Source organism: Triticum aestivum, chromosome 3A (assembly GCF_018294505.1).
Source record: "Triticum aestivum cultivar Chinese Spring chromosome 3A, IWGSC CS RefSeq v2.1, whole genome shotgun sequence".
NCBI lineage: Eukaryota > Viridiplantae > Streptophyta > Magnoliopsida > Poales > Poaceae > Triticum > Triticum aestivum.
In genome coordinates, this window is record NC_057800.1 from 9,062,646 (window position 1) to 9,079,929 (window position 17,284).

A 17,284-nucleotide genomic window follows, 5' to 3' on the forward strand; every position below is an offset into this window, starting at 1 on the left:
GACAAACAATAGAAATAACCCAAACATATACCAAGGCAATAAAATCTGCAATGATGAAATAGTTTAGAAACACATAGAATATTAATTAAGACCAAGTAAAGCATTGTTACAAATGAAAAAAATCTTACCATATCACATTGAGAGATATGATAATCATTACTGTCAGGCCAGCTATGAAACAACCGTTTCAATGTAGCAATTTCCATATGTTCACGATGACTTGAGTCTCGTGCATAGTGGAACATGGACTAAAGTAAGAATGAGAAAATATTAGTGCAATGAGAAAAAAATGTAGTACGTGATTATAGTAACTTACACAAAAGTTCAGATCCATATAGTGAGATGGAATGTCTTTGAGAAGCTGGACTTCGTGGCGCGCTAGTATTCGCACATCCATATTAAAGCAATGAATATCCATGTATTCATCATTGCTTAATATGTTATTAATTTGTCTCAAATATAAGCTAATAGGGTACGGATCAGAGCTTTTCACCCATTCGCTCCTATAAAATCAAAATTCTGTAAATTATAATGACATTAGAGTAATTTGTTGGAATATAAAATGAACTAAAAAATATTACTTACTCTAGTAGAGCGACATCATCAACCATACTGATGAACAAGCAAAGTTCATCTATTAAATCATCATTTGTTGGGTTGATAGACGGTGAAAGAATAAATGACCGTGGGATGAGCTCAACTTCTGTGGATGTATGTGATGTTTTGAAATTCTTAGGGGGTCTATCCAGAATCATACATTCTGTGGGATCTGTGTTGTTTTCGTCTTCTTCCATGTCTCGATTTCTTATACTATCATCATTCAATTCTGAGTCCACTAAAATGACAGCTATTTTTGTTCTAAAATCTGTCCTATGTTCCTATTAAAATAGTAATAAAAGTTAAAAGTGATACAACATAGAATAAATGTAATGATACACAGTAAAAAATAACCTATGTAGGAATGTCAGACAATATAACTCCTGTGAAGTACTCCATAAAATTTACCATTCATAGACCACAAGATGACCTGCATGATTACAAATATAAAACTTAAATAAACTCAATCATTTTTATCACATTTATAGATATTTGTATAAAACAACTTTTAGAATCATCAAATGATCATGACTGAAATAAGCCATGATGAAAACAAAATTTTCACATGCCCTATGAAATATAATGTTTATTTAGAAGATGTAATACAGTACAGTATATTTTTATTTGGACAACACCGCACTTAGTCAAACTCCCACCGCCCCCTCATTTCTCCTTTCCTCCCCATTCTTCCCTCATTCGTGGCCAAGAGATTCCCATCCACAACCCGCGGCCCGGCGATCTGCTCTGCGCCGCCCCTCACTCCTCCTGGCGACGCCGGGGCCAACCGCCGCGTGCGCTCTCTGGTGCCCCCCCTCGTCACCAGCGCCGACAGACGGGTAGGCCCTACTCTGCCCCGCCCCACCCCTCCCTCCTCCTGGCGACGCCGGGGCGCTCGAGGTCGGCATGGTCGCCGGCGACGCCTTGGCCCTTCGTCGTCCTGATGCGATGTAGCCGCCAAGAGCCTATCCAAACTCTCCCGCGCGGCACGAATCCCCCCCCCCCGTTGCTCGGGACGCTATGAAGGTCCGGTTCCAAGTCTTCTTCTCCCCTGGATCCGGATGCTCTACTGTCCGATCCCATCTAATTTTCCCTGTTTGATTCGGTCAGGAGCAGGAGCAGTTGCTGCTCACGACCTCCATCTTGATTAAGATGACAATGAAGACCTCCGCGTGCTGTGCTGCTGCTCGGGGGACGACCCTCCCTATGCTTCTCCTCGCTTGTTCGGGTCCAGGTTAGTCTCTCTGACCCCACCGCCTGCTCCTCCCCATCAAATTGGTGCATAGCCTCACTATGTGCAATGTTCTTCCCCTAGGGTTAGCTGCTCGGGGGCCATGGCGTGTTCCGAGCAGGCACTGCCTTCGGCGCCGCTGTTGATGATGTGGCCCTTAATAATTCAGATATCTTGAAGGAGAACAAGGATGTGCCTAAAGGGGATGAGAGCAACAAGTTTCAATCGAAAGAGGTATACCCATCTGTCTGCAGTTTGATCTTAAGAACCTCCTCCCTTGGCCATGCTGTGATGTTTACGTCTTTCCACTTATCCAATTTTAGTTCCATTTGAAGCGATGCATATTGGAACATATTTTTCAGTCCTTCCAGCTATTACATGAATAAATGACCAAGTATTAGCATCAAAAGCAAAGAATGATAGAAATTTTCTTATCAAAAGATGGTGCAGTGGGACTAATAACTAACCATAGCGGTAAGGTCTTGGCGGGGCATTCCTGGGCCTAGCGAGTCGAGCACCCGTATACGTTTCACCCTGGTATTTATAACTGCTAGGTACCAATGAAAGTGTTCAATGTTTACTGGAATGAATACCTGAAAAAGGGATTTATTAGTTTAGGTCTCATCTATACAAACATCCGTCCTCGATTGAATTCATCATAGTAATATGTACGGAACTGAGACTCACCATATCATGTTCTAAATAAGTTGTAGCTCTCTTTAATACCCATCTTGGTACGTCATCCCGTATAGAGCTAAATTCCTTTATCATCTTAGAGATGCATGCATTCTCTAAGAACACACTTCCACCTGACCTCATCTGTAGATGCTCTTTAGCACTTATGCAATGTATGTATGCGTCTATGATCTACAATATCAAGTGCACACCTTGGTTATAAGAGATATAGGAACTTATGTTAAAATTGTCTTGTCATAAAACTACATATACTTACTTTGTCGCCAACAAATTCTCCGGCGGTTAAAAGGCGTAGTAACTATTTTTTTAGATATGAGTCGTTGATGCTCACTAAATTTCTTTTATCGGTTGGTTTAGACATGATATTTTCAATCACGGACCAATTATCGCCGATGCAGGCGTAATCTATCATGATGTAAGAAAGAAGAATTATTAATAATGAAGAAAATTAGTGTAGCAAAAGCAGGGTATAGAAGGATTTGCTCATGCCTTCTGGAGCCACCACGTAGTCTTGTGCCTTCTTAGGTTTGTTATGCATTCGGATAGGGATAGGCTTCCCTGTTTGTGCCCCTTTCATGCCGGATGTGTGTGCTAATTCTTCGTCCTCTGATGCCTCTGTCACTTCGGAGACTTCGAAATCAGTGGACTGCATGCTATGCTTTTTCTCCACTTCTTCTTTGTCAGCTATTCCATTTGATTCTGGCATCGTCTCCCCTATAGTTTCTGCCCCTTCCGCGCCGAATTTTTGTGCTAATTCCTCATCCTGAGCTGGCTGCATTTGTTCACTTGTTTCGTTGAAGGTTAATTCCTGAGAGCAACATTACAAGATATAATATAATTAGAATTAGAACTATTTGGGACATAGTTGAAAAAATATATATGCCTGTGTCACCTCGGATTCAGTGAACCGTGAGCTCTTCATTTTGTGCACTTCATCTTTGTCGGCTATTCCATTTGATTCTGCCAGCTTGTCCCCTATATTTTCTCCCCCTTCGGTGTCGAATCTTTGTGCTAATTCATCGTCTTGAGTTGACTGCATTTGTTCACTTGTTTCCTTGAAGGTTAATTCCTGTGAGGAACATTACAAAGAATAATTTCCATGGAGGATATAAAATAATTAGAATTAGAACAATTTGGGAAACCCGAAAAGAAAGCATGCCTTTGTCACTTCACAATCAGTAGCTTGTCTGCTATTTTTTTCTCTACTCCATCTTTGTTGTCTATTCCATTTGATTCTTCCTTGCTTACTAACTGAAACACATAATAATACAATATTATCCAGTAATTATAAAACAGAAAATATTATTAAGGTGAGTAAAGAATTGTAGGCATGATATTATTATGCTACAAATTACATATTGTTTTGTCCCACCAGAATAAAAATAATAATGACATGTGAAAATAAAAACCACCTTTGTCGACTTAGAGTATCACCTCATCAATCTCCATATTTCCTGTATCATCCTTGATGGTTTGTTCTTCTATTGCCTTTGTTGACTCGGTGTTCATATCCTCATCTTTGATTATCATTCCTTCAATCTGAATATTTTGTGTATGCTCGTCCTTGGCTCCCTTGTCGATGAGTTCCTGAAAACCCAAGCATATATAAATCATATGCTGCTGGTGGTATGATATTCTGTTAAATACATATATATCACGCACCTACAGATTCTATGGATTTGCGGATGTTTTGATTACACAATAGCGCTGTTTACCAAACTGAAGTTGTGTCATATTCAGAGGGTTAGTATAGTCCCGATATGTTAAATTCTGTTCTGGAATAGATATCCATCTGACATAATTTTGCCACTGTTTCATGTTCAATGGTTACTTGGGCTGAATTGGTGAATGAATTGATGGCAGAGCTCATGTGGTAAATAAGCACTCCTATTTGTGTGTGGAAACCACAGTTTCTGATATGCTCTTACCATTAGACCATATGTTTTGTACATCACAACTGGATGCAGATATCCGTACACATTTACTTAACATAGTGCTACCAGAATATTGTTTCCACCTAAATTATAATGATCTATTTCTTTGTTCAATTATCCAGTCAACCTTTTGAGATTCACTTGCGTGACTAATCATCTGGATGTTGCAATAATAAGAATTTTCTAAGTCACACAGAGCATGTTGGTAATTTTGTAGGGTCACAAAGATCATCTGGATGTTGCAATAATAAGAATTTCCTAAGTCACACAGAGCATGTTGGTAATTTGGTAGGATCACACAGATCATGTTGGTAATTTGGTAGGGTCAGACAGATCATGTTGTTTTACTTAGTTGGATCCCCTCTGGTGACTATGTTGTTTTGCAGATGCGAAATCGTTAATAGGATGAAATCGCAGAGAGATACCATTACCATGATTATTGTAGATTGATCCGTACAGGCCACCGGGGATTGTGGCGCAGACATGGAGGACGATGCTAGGCCACCACCGGCAGCATGTACGTTTTCATGGCCATGCATGCATGCCTCGAATTCTATGTTACTAACACCAAAGATTGACCGGTTCAAGCCTGCAACTTGAATTGAGATGCACTAACACCAAAGATTGAGTGTCGCAGAGACGACTTTGAGCTCTTGACTTCCGAGCAGTATTAGCTATAGACTTTCAATGGCGGCATCGAAGATCGTGATTACATTTGGTTAATCAAGATGTTCAGAGAATCTGTTGACTTCACACACTTGTCGTTGCTGTCTGAGTACTTAACTAGAATGAGTAACCCATCCACAACCACAAGAGACATCGAATCATTTCTTCAGAACTGAAGCCGGAAAAGCAGGATAGGATCGTGTGCTGCTGCTTCGATCGACCATGAAGAGGTCATCTTCTTCTCCGTCCTCGCTCCCACGCGCCATGGCAATCCTTCTGGTGATCGTGTGCTGCTGCTCCCTGTTGCCATTCCCATGCTCTGCCGTTTGCAAAGGTACCAAACCACCGCGTCGGTTATAGTTCTTATATTTTGGACGTGGATGCCCATTTTGACATATAATTTGTTACGATGGCATCAGGGCGTGCATTTGGCGACTTTGGTCAGGGGGCTGAGGCCGGGCCAAGGGGAGGAGGAGACCAATTTGATCAGGGGGGTGGGGAGGGAGGGCCTGGGAGAGGAGGAAACCAATTTGATCAGGGGGGTGGGGAGGCAGCGCCAGGGGCAGGAGGAAATCATGTGGGTGAGGGGGTTGGGTTGAGTGGAGGAAACCAAGTAGGACGGACGCCTCCGGCGCCGCGGGGTAAGACACCGAGGAACCACAGGTGATGTGGCGACTCCTGCCATGACGTTCATCTGGCGCCCCCGGCGGTTATTGGAAGGTGATGGCTGTTGGTCTTTCTAGGGGTGGTTTGGGAGGATGCTTATCTTTGGCGCAGGTACTGCCCTTCGGTTGTAATTTGTCCTGCTGTCCCCAACTCTTTTAAACATTTGTATCTCGTGCTACTAGTTTTTTTTTTCATAGTTTTTGTTCGAGAGGCGAACCATTCACAATGGGTTTCTTATTGGTGCTCCAACTAGCAAGTCTCTTAAATACTTTTGTTTTTCTCGTCTTAATGCAAATGGGTGACTCAGCAAGCCAGTGACTTCTTCTGTATATCTTCTTGGCGGCCGATCTCCTTTCTACTGATCCAACGCTATCTTATCCTGCCTTTTTCTCTTCACAAAATAAAAATATGTTCAGGTTGGCTTTTGCCCGCTGTAGTTGCCTTAGAAAACAAAAGAAAAAACAGTCAGTCAGCTCGACAAAATTTGAAGTTGAATTGTGTTCATACTATAATGGGCCACCGAACTATAGTGACTCTTCTTTTGCATGTCAACGTGCAAATTAAATGTAAATTTATAATTTTATTGTATGAAATATGATCTTTTTGCGGAAAGGTTTAGACTAAAATAAAGATTCACCGGATAACACAAAGCACCTCAAAAATAATAATAATAAAATACATCAAGGTCTATGGACCACCGAACGACCTTTGCTGCTACCAGAACGAGCCACCGACGTGCTACTGTCACCGCTCCCATACTGAAGTAGACCTGATCTTATGGATGACAGTCGTGAAGTCTTCCTGCACGTGCCCCTAAGGACTAGTGTCCCAGAGCCGCAGTCGTTGGTGTTGAACCATTGAATCGATCTGAAGAACCTGACACCAAATCTCACCGTTGTGTACGCATGACAAAAAACCTAAGCCTGCCGTGCCAAGGACTTGCCAGGAATCTACATAGGAGCTCTATCTAATTCGTCCAAATGGACGAGGTTGAGGAGGATTGAAGCCTGGAAGACTATATCAAAGAAGCTTCGTCATATGTCTGAACAGAGAAGTTAGTCCGCATGTTGGCAAATGGCTACAGAGGAAACCAAAGGCCGAACTCCCCATTCTTTCTATCTTACATCGCCACAGAACCCATTTGGTTTATACCTTTTTCTTATTCTTAGAATGATTTTATGCTCTTCTGAAGCACCTCGTGGAACATTTAAGCATGGAAGATTTGCTGGTTTTTTCCAATTACTTTTTGCTATAGTTGATTCTTATATTATTTTTCTTCCCTTTCATTGATTTTTTGGTCAAGAACTGTCTTCACTTTTTTTATTTTGACCTGATTGAAATTAAGTGGATGCAATGAAAAAGAAGGACCAAAACCCTACCTATCAACTAGCCGGAGCCGAGGGACAAGGTCCTCTTCTCGCCACTGGCAGTCGGAGCGGCAAGCGGAGTGGAGGTGAATGCACGGGCTTGCCGGCGAAAATCAAGGGGAGAAAGGCTTTCCCTAATCGCCTTACCGGAGGGGAAGAAAAGCAATTTGTTGTACCATATGATGGATGTATACTTACTCGTGGACGGAGGGACAAATGCATGGCTAGAAAATTTCTACAATGTCACTGTAAAACGTATCTACAATGCCTGGAAAAAAAAGTCAAACGGATTGATCCAAGACCGTTTTTTCAGGTTAAGAATCAGTTCGAAAGATGCATAATAGAAGAAACGGGCAAAACAATCCTACAAAATCGAAATGGACCACACGAAAAACTAAAGTCCAGTTCAAAACTCATCACATTGAAAAATAGGTGAACAACACATAAAATATCACAGCCCAGCAAAAACAATTTAGTCCAATGGGGAAACTATTACTAGAGCCAGGTTTGGGCCTATACATTATGGGCCCACTACGCTTCCGCTGCAGCACTCTTATTTTCTTGTTGAAATTGCGATGTCCATTTTGCTTATTGGTGAACTGCCACGCTGCTCCGCTTAATGCAGCACAGACTTGCAGTATACTTGCATTCTGGTCCCATGAGTCCGATTCATGCCACCGATCGAAACATGCGACTGACTTGAGGATTGCGGACGCAGTGAGCATCTTAAGTGGACAAGTAGTACAACTGCTCAGTGAGCAGTAGCAGCTTGTAGGAAGCCGGAGTTGCTGGAGTAATCGTAAAAACTATTTTGACTCTACCACGTATGTTTTTGTGGCCATGCCTCGATCGCTCACAACGGGTACGAATTGTATGTTATAGTTGCCACCAGCTTTGCTTGACTGTTTCAAGCCTGCAACCGTGATTAAGATGCACTGACAAGAAAGATTAAGTGTCGGCGTGGACGACTTTGAGCAGTTGACTTGACCTGGGGCCTCCGAGCATCTATTTAGCTACACTTGATCGTGATTACATTAGGTTAATCCAGATGTTCAGACAATCTGTTGACTTGACACACTTGTTGTTGCTGTTAGGGCACTACTTAACTAGGAGGAGTAACCCGGCCACAAAGAGAGATCGAATCATTTCTTCGGAGCTGAAGCTGGGAGAACATGAAGCGGTCTTCTTCTTCTCTGTCCTTGCTCGCACGCGCCCATGCTCTGCCGTTTGCAAAGGTACGCAACCACGTGTCAGTTCTAGTTCTTATATTTTGGAAGTGGATGCGCATTTTTGACATATAATTTGTTGCGATGGCACCAAGGCGTGCATTTGGCGACTTTGATCACGGGGCTGAGGCCGGGCCATGGGAGGAGACCAACTTGATCAGGGGGTGGCGGAGAATCACCTGGAGGCTATTCATGTAGTGATCTTCGTGACGGGTCTGGGGGCGTGCCAGGGGAACAAGGAGGAAACCAATTTGCTCAGGGGCTTGGGAAGGCAAGGTCAGGGGGAGGAGGAAAGCATGGTAAGTTGTTTGATGACAGTCCGTCAGGGGAAGCACAAGGAAGCCATGTAGGACGGATGCCTCCGCCGCCGCGGTGTAAGATGCCATGGAAGCACAGGTGATGTGACGGCTGCTACCATTCATGGCCTTGATTTGGCACCGCTGACCGTTACTCGAAGCTGATTGCTGCTGTTTTCCCAGGAGGTGGCTTGGGACTATCACTGGAGCAAGTGTTGCTTTGGGTTGAAATTTGTGCTATGAGCCCCAACCTTTTCAAACATTTGTATCTCGTGCTAGTAGGTTTTTGCCCCATACTGGTTGTTTGAGAACAAATATTCTCAGCAGGTTTCTTACTAGTGCATCAACTCACAAGCCTCTTTAATATTTTTATTATCCCCATATCCCTCGTTTTTGCCACTTGTATGACTTGGTTATTTTTTACAAGCAATTAATGGAAATGGGGTTAGTTTGGCTATTAGAAACATTAAACTATCAAATTTGATCTGTGAGGCGACCCCGGTGACCGGCACACATGTTATTCATGTACGATCAATGGCGATGTATGCACATTTGGGATGCCCACTCCATTTGTGTTTACAAGGCTTACTTTGTGATATGAGAAATTTGGGTATACATGCCGATCTCACATATCCGTGCTGACCTCGCAATGAAAACCATGTTGTAGAAGAGTTAAAGGGATTTAATACGCAGTCAAACAATTCACTTACGACAATCTAATTAGAGGATTTACATGTTGCAATCCTCCTTGGAATCTGTGATTTGCCACCACTACCATTATGGTTTTTTCTTACGTGTCAACGAGTGCAATATATTTCTGAATGGCCACACACGGTGAATTTGGTGATCCTAGTCGCGATGTTAATGATTTAGAATCAAAAGAGAACGATCCTATGTATTTTAATATTTTTTTCATAAACTTGGTCAAACTTTACTGTGTAATTTTGGAGAAAAAAGAAGCTGAGATCTACTCGTACGAATCTTTGAGATATGAGGAGGAAGAACCTATGTGTGCATGACGATGAAGATATAAGATGATGAAATAAAAGAAAAGGGTCGACGTCAACTATGACAAGCGACATGCCACCCACACGAACTAACCGACATCTAACTGGGTACTAATGACGCTCTTGTAGACTCGCATGGATTGTATAATCAGGGGTCCCGACAGGGAGTAACATTTTCATTGACAAATTTCTTTTATGGCTCATGAAAGTCAAATAATTTTCTTTTGCCAAAATTGTTGTTTTTAATCATTTTCTTTAGTAAGCCATTTGGACCTCTGGTCTATTAATGGGTGTTTAGTAGACCCATTGGCCCATATCTCACCGTTCTGCCCGGGATACCGAGTTAATATATAGGTATTCAGTACCAGAAGATATTCTCCGAGTGCAATATAACAAGTAATCTCCACTAACCATCATCAATTCTGGAACAATGCTAGGTGCACGTGTGTCATGCGCCGATGATCACTGTATAGAGATGACAAGCCAGTTCCACATGGGGCCACTCATACAAATATGTAGTCGTTAGTGCAATCAACTCCGATGATGCATGTAAGAAGAACGAAGTGGTGGACCATCTATGAAGAGGCTAAGCTGCTGTCAAGAGATTTTCCTCATGCGCTGTCAGAAAGATTAGCCAAGAATGCAACAGGGTCGCCCACGAGCTTGCTGCCTAGTGCAGGGAGGTTTCCTTCTGCGGCGAGTGTGCCTTCACATATTACCTCTCTGTGTGAAGCTGAATGTAATCTGGGTTGAGCCCTGTTTTTAGCACACTTGGACGTAACCTTCAAAAAAAAAAATCTAGGAAGTCAGCCTGATGATTCAATACTAAAGCAGCTGCATAATTGGATGGAAATGAGAATGTGCCTAACAGAAAAACTGAAGCCGGCAAAGATTACTTTGTCGAAAAAACTATAGGTGACCAAAAACAACACATTCCATACAAGCCCAAGTACAACCAGACAAGCCAAATACAACTGCGACTGCACAACAACATGTAATGGCAACATAGATGCACGATTTGAGTACATAAGTTGAGCGGAGGCCAGCCACACCCACTCTTGCGATTGCGATACCTACCCACCGCAATGTGCTACACTGATGCCAACATGAACATGCCGACGTAGGGTGTGTCGACGGAGCCGATCCACAGTGAACCGTTCTGCTCCACCACCTCGCTCACAGTGGCGTCGCCAAACCCCCGCAGCATCTCGGCCACCGTCCTGTTTTTGGCGTCTCCAGCGACGACGACCCTGATGGCGCTGATGGAGTTCGGCGTGGTCCCGATCTCTTCCCATTGCTTGTCTCGGTTAATGCCCACCTAGTACCCGCCCATGCCATCTCCGTCGGGCCTCACGTTGTCCGGGTACCCCGGTAGGTCGGCGAGCACCTCCGTCTTCCCCGCCGCGGATCCCCGCAGCCAATGCCGATGCAGCCTGCACGAGGATGTCTCGGCGACGATGAGGTGCGTCCTGTCGGCGCTAACGGCCACACCATTGGGGAAGGCCAGGCCAGACCTGAGCACAGTGACATTGCCCGTCAGCGGGTCGTACCTCATGAGTCGCCCCGTCGCGTCGCCGGTCAACACCATCAGCATGTACTCACTGCAGGCACAGTTGCCCACAAGCATGTGGGAGATCAGCTTAGGCCTCCGAGAATGATGATAATCCTATATACCTAAGTTTGATCCCCACTAATATATTTATCTCAACATACAATTAGGCCATCTCAGGATTCAATTATGTATGGGAAAGGCTCACCACAACATGTAACCAAGCATGAAAAAATGCTGAAATGTTTGTATTATATTATGCTCCTTATATTCAATAAATATTTTATGATTGTACAATAATATGAACATATGTATTTTCAGTTTTGATTCTTATAACTAATCCACATATATATTCATGTTCATATCATCAAATCTCATTGAAATATATTATAAACAATTTCCGAAGCAACACGTGGGGTATCATCTAGTGGGAAAAAAGTTGCACCACCTCTGACCAGTTATTAATGCACGCCAATTCATTTGATTAAGCTCATCTACATACACGCCAATTCATGTACGTAGAGATCATGTATCTCTTCCCGACATGGCTTTAAATCCGCTGAGCTGTAGTTACTAGCAGTACGGGTATCTATGTTGCTGCTGTTGCAGTCTGATAGCTCGGGGTGTGGCTGTTAGTTGTGAGCTCGATCAAGTGGCTCCGAAGAGTCGATTCCACTAATTAACCCTATCACTTTCTTCCTTATTAAAGAGTCAATGCTAGTAGCTTAAATAATCTGTGTACTACTTTTTCATGTCACTTTCAAGAACCTGTTACGAGCAAACGTACGGTGGAAATGACAACTACTCCTAAAAGGATGTTGTGCGTGTGGATATTATGGATCAGGGCGTGGAGGAGGAGAGGTTGCACAGTTTTAAGTTGGTATTGCAGTGTGTTCAGATATACAGTTTTTAGTTGGCCTTGCAGTGTCTGCATGAGGAGAGGTGCAGGGAAGTTGATGAATATATTGTTAAGAAAGGGAATTCGATTCTTCTAATACTGTGTATTTACCCTGCATAAGAGCAAGTATAACTAGATGATCACTGCACGTTGCTATGGGAGTCGATTGCAATATATTTCAATGAAATTTAATTTATGAAACATGAATATTTGGATTAATAATATATGAATTAAAGCTAAAAATATTGTGCTCCCTCCATTCCAATGAATAAAGCGTTCATGTATTTAAAAATGAAACTTTTATCATAAATTAAATCAACCAAATGTGAGTTATATGCGATAAAAATTATACCATCGAATTCGTATTCAAAAGAAGGTTTCTATGGTATAAGAGCCATTGGGGAACTCCACTTTCTTTCCACCTGGGAACTGTTTGCTTTGGTGTGTCGGACAAGGATCATGCAAAGGTTATTTGGTTGTCGTACGCATAGCATGACATTTTTTTTTGTTTTATGAGTAATTAACAATATGCTTGCTCTTCCCCGAAAAACTAAAGCAATATGCTTGCTCTAGCAACTTTTATCAATGAAAACTTTTTAAGTTTTCTGAAGACTTTTAGTTACACCTAAGCAGCGGTCGTCCTGTTGATCTAAGCCATGGAATCCTTCTTTTCTCTGAGAATTGTTTTAAGCCATGGAATAATCGCCCGTGCCATCATACAGGAACGGAGTATATCGGCTGACATTTTACAGGCAACCGAGAATGAGAATGCACCGTGCAAATATATTACTGGAGGTTGTCATTACCGACCAGTGTATGTAAACCCCGGTCACATGCGTGTTTATCAGTAACCGGCGTAGTAGTAAATTACGGTACCGTGCCTGCTGACCGTACGTACCTCCGTTGGTAGGCGGTGCTGCTGTCCGTGAAGTAGACGTCGCCGGTCTCCTGGTCGACGTCCACCCCGTTGAGGAAGTTGAAGGGTACGCCGCCAGCCTCCGTGGCCACCACCTCCGCCAGCCCGCCGCGCCGCCCCACCCTCATGAGCCCCAGGTACGCATGTGCGATGTACATGTCACCGGACACGCGGTGGAACTGCAGGCCCAGCGGCCGCCCGCACGCGCTCTCGGGCTCTACTGGCTTCTTCTTCTTCGCGCACTCCACCATCGTCCTGCCGACGCCCAACCATGGTTAGCTCAAGTTGGTGCATTGTAGGTTGATCCATCACTCACTTGTGCTTGTAGTTGTGGGCGAACTCAGTCCAGCCGTGGTGGCGGCGGTTGCCCCTCCACCGGATGATGCGGCCGTTGGAAACGCCGGTGTATGGGCCACCCCCACGGTGATCAAAGGCGAGGCTCTCTGGGCCGAACGCCGGCCGCTCCAACCACACCGGCACGACCCTCCGCCTGGCGTTGATGGACTTAGGGCATCTTCAGCCGCGCCACCAGGAAGGCCTTCTCAGGCTTTTTTTTGCGCCGGCGCCGAAAAAACGGCCCAGTCGCGCCCCCGGAGCTTGATTTTTGTCGGCCTGGACCGAAAACAGTGCCGGCGGACCCAGGCCGAACCCGGCACGCTGGGGGCGCCCGGGGGCGCCGGGGCGAACTGTTTTGGCGCGAAAAAGCCGCGGGCCAACCGCGTCAGGGACATGGCGCCTCGTTTTCCCCCCAACTACCTCGGTTCCCGCGGGGAATCAATCAGTGGCAGCCTTGCCATTGATTCCTCACGAGCGGCGCGTCTCGGGACGGCGCGCCGACGCCTCCCCTCCCTCGCACGCGTACACACGGGCGCGGAGCGGCTATAAAAGCCGGCGGTTCTCGCCGGTGCCCACACCAGACTCGCCCTTCGCCGCCACCCAGCCCCTCTCTCTCCGTCTCCGTCTTCCTCTCCCGAGCGCCACCGGCAGCCCCTCTCTCTCCCTCTCTACCACCGCCGAGCCCGTCGCCATGGCAGAGCGCTTCCCCGGAGACGAGGCGGCGGCGAACGGCTTCGGCCGGCGTTCGCTCCGTGAACAGGAGTCCTGGCTCCTGTTCCAGGCGAACATCCCGGCGCCGCCGGACATGCGCGCCGGGTCGACGGGGTGGCGGCTCAGCGACGGGGGAGTGCCCGTTCCCCCGTTACCCGACGCCGTGGCGAAGCCCACGTACTTCGTCGAGGAGGTCGAGGTCGCGCGCGCCTCCCTGACCGATGACGACCGCTCCCTCCCCCAGTACGCCGCCGACAATCACGCGGCTTGGGCGGCGTACTTCCAGCGCCGTCAGCAGCAGCGCCTGGCCTCCACCAACGACGCGCCGGTGGTCGGCGGCGTGAAGAACAGCGTGGGGCTCCACCTGTGGTGGGGCGTCCCAGGCCGCACGCTGGAGGGCGTGCTGACGCACCTCAACGGCGGCAACAACCCGCCGTTGACCTATCCTGCGACGGGGGCCGCCCCGTCGCAACACCGACGCGCATGGGCGCCAAGGAGGTTCGCCTCCTCCTCGTCTTCCTCCTCTCGCTCATCTTCTCACTCCTCCGGTTCTCCGGCGCTTCTCGGCGTCAAGGCCGAGCCCGCGGCGGAGACGCCAATCAGTTGGCGCACTCGCAGCGTCGGTATCATCATCAACGAGGGCGGCCGGAGCGCCCCCTCCTCGTCGGCTCCTCCGCGCTTCGTCAAGCCGAAAATGGAGCCGGGGCTGGCGCCGGTGAAGATGGAGCCGGGGCTGGCGCCGGTGGAGGCGGAGTTCGACGACGACGACGCGGTCCTAGAATGGGCGCGCCAGGACTCCATTGCGATGGAGAAGGCGCGCCGGAAGAAGGAGAAGGAACGCCAGCGCGCCGCCCTGCGCCGCTTCGAGGAGCGCCGACGCGGCCGCGTTGAAGACGGGGTCGTCGTCTTATGCGACAGCGACGACGACGACGACGCGCCGCCGCCAGTCCGCCATGGTGACGCCGGGCAGGGGTCCAGCAGGGGCGCCCACGTCAAGGAGGAGAAGGACGACGACGACGATGGCGGCGACGGCGGCGACGACTTCAGCACTTTTCTTTTTTAGATTAGGTTAATGTAATGAAAATGCGCGAATTTCACCGAAATTTGCCATGTTTGGCCGAAATTTAACTAGTTTTTATCATAACTTCGTCGAACGGTTCTTTTTTTTTTTAAATACGCGCATAGGGACTGTCCTGGGGCCGACGGCTGGGGACCGACTCGCCCCCAGGGCCACTTTTTGCGCTGGCTCACCCCCAGGCGACGCTTTTAGACGCCCCCTAGGGGGCCAACGGCTGGAAATGCCCTTGGTCTCCTGTATGGAAGCCGCCATTGGAGTCGGCCATATGAGAAAGGCGATGGAGAGGAAGGACATGAGCAAGGTGACAAAACGAAATGGCCTGACCGCTGCCATGTCCATTGGTTTGAGAAGCAGCGGTGGCGGCATCTGCCTTTTATAGATGCTTATTGACGTCTGAACCGGTAATGAAGCTCATACTGGGACTAAGTATACTTGTATGATTCTATAGGTGCCGAACGTCAGAATTTTACAAGTTGCGTGCGAACGTCCTCTGGACCACGGGATAGGAGCACGAATCTTAAAGTTCTAACTGCAGACACGCCAGCACTCGAAATGGTTCGCCAAAAAGTTCGGACGCCCTGAACCATACCCTCTCCCTCGTCGCATGAGGTTGGTCATGAAGGGAGTATCATAGGTAGTATCATGCATTGCCAACTAAACAATGTTGATGAGGTGGTATAAAATTAAATGAAGAAAGAGATGCTTGAGTATCACTAGCACATATGCCCGTGAGTTGCAACGGGAGAGCTATTTCTTTGCGAGAAGCAATGGGAGAGATAATTGATCTGTCCACCAAAAACGATCTACATAGCGGTGTGATAGAGAGGAGTTGTGGTCTTCTCGCGGGTCATGTTTGTCCCGTGAGATCTTGATATTGGTGGGGTTAGTTGGCGTGGCGGCAACCATCCAGCTTGTGCCTTTTTTCCCTCTGGGTCCGCCTCTGTCTCAGGGTTGTGTCTGCCTCCTCATTTGGTAGCTATGGGTGACCTTCAGGGGACGGTTGTTTTGACCACTCTCTTTTGCAGTTGCGTAGCCGGATGGATTACTAATTGTAACGCATAAATCCTGTTTCATTAGCATATGTAGGGCATAACCATACATCATTGTCCCTTCTTTATCAGAGATTATTCTTTTTGATTATTTTAGCACTAACGTGCCCACAATTTTTTTATTCGAGCCAAACCAACATATTCTCTTTTATTGATCCAAGAAAAAAAATTCTCCCTCGGACGACCCAATAGGGGAGTGCGGCTAAGGCCCAATATTGCCTGTGCAACGAAACTATTTTTTTCTTGGGCCAAGTGCATGGGGGCTACTATATAAAGATAGCTGCATAAAATAGCGTGTAGGACGCACATTAGTTCGTATATGGGCCAACACACTTATAGGCTCCAAGACGACCTGTGTTTGTAAGGCACAAAAAAATCCCAAAAATGATGAGTCGAAGGATTGAAATCTTGACCTCAAAGACCCGACTACGTGCTGCTAGCCACTCGAAGACACAAGTCCTACCAACAAATGGCCAACTCAAAGATTTAAGATCACACTCCACTGTCAGATTGGTAAAAAAAATTACTTTAAAAAATATACAAATTGCTGAATACTCTTGGAAACGAGAATAATTTTGAAAATCCGAAACATTTTTTGTCATTCTTTACATTTTTTCAGAAATACACAACAAAATTTGAAACATTCGAAATTCACAATTTTATTTGAAAACACGAACCTTCTATAATAACATGAATAGTTTTTGAATTTGTGATTGTTTTTGAAAAAGGAAACACATTTTGAACACTCGGAATTTTTAAAAAAAAATGTGTTTCTTTAAACTCGGACATTATTCTGAATTCGCGAATATTTCGCTAAAACATGATATTTTTCATATTTGGAATATTTTCGAAATGCTACTTTTTTTGGAAAATCTCAAATAACTTTGGAAAACACAAAGAAAAAATGGATATTGTTTTTTGAAATCTGAACCAATATTGGAAGGAGAAGAAAGATCTAATGTTCTGAATGTTTTGCAAAAGGTAATATATTTTAAAATATTGGGAATTTTTTAAAAAATATGATTTTTTATGATATTATGAACTTTTCAAAAATGAATTTATTA

The 17,284-nt window shown here is 45.6% G+C and overlaps 1 pseudogene; it reads right to left on the reverse strand.

The window, feature by feature from the left end:
• Window positions 1–10,773: 10,773 nt before the first annotated feature.
• Window positions 10,774–15,537, reverse strand: LOC123056577 (protein STRICTOSIDINE SYNTHASE-LIKE 10-like; annotated as a pseudogene).
• Between the last annotated feature and the right edge of the window lie 1,747 nt (window positions 15,538–17,284).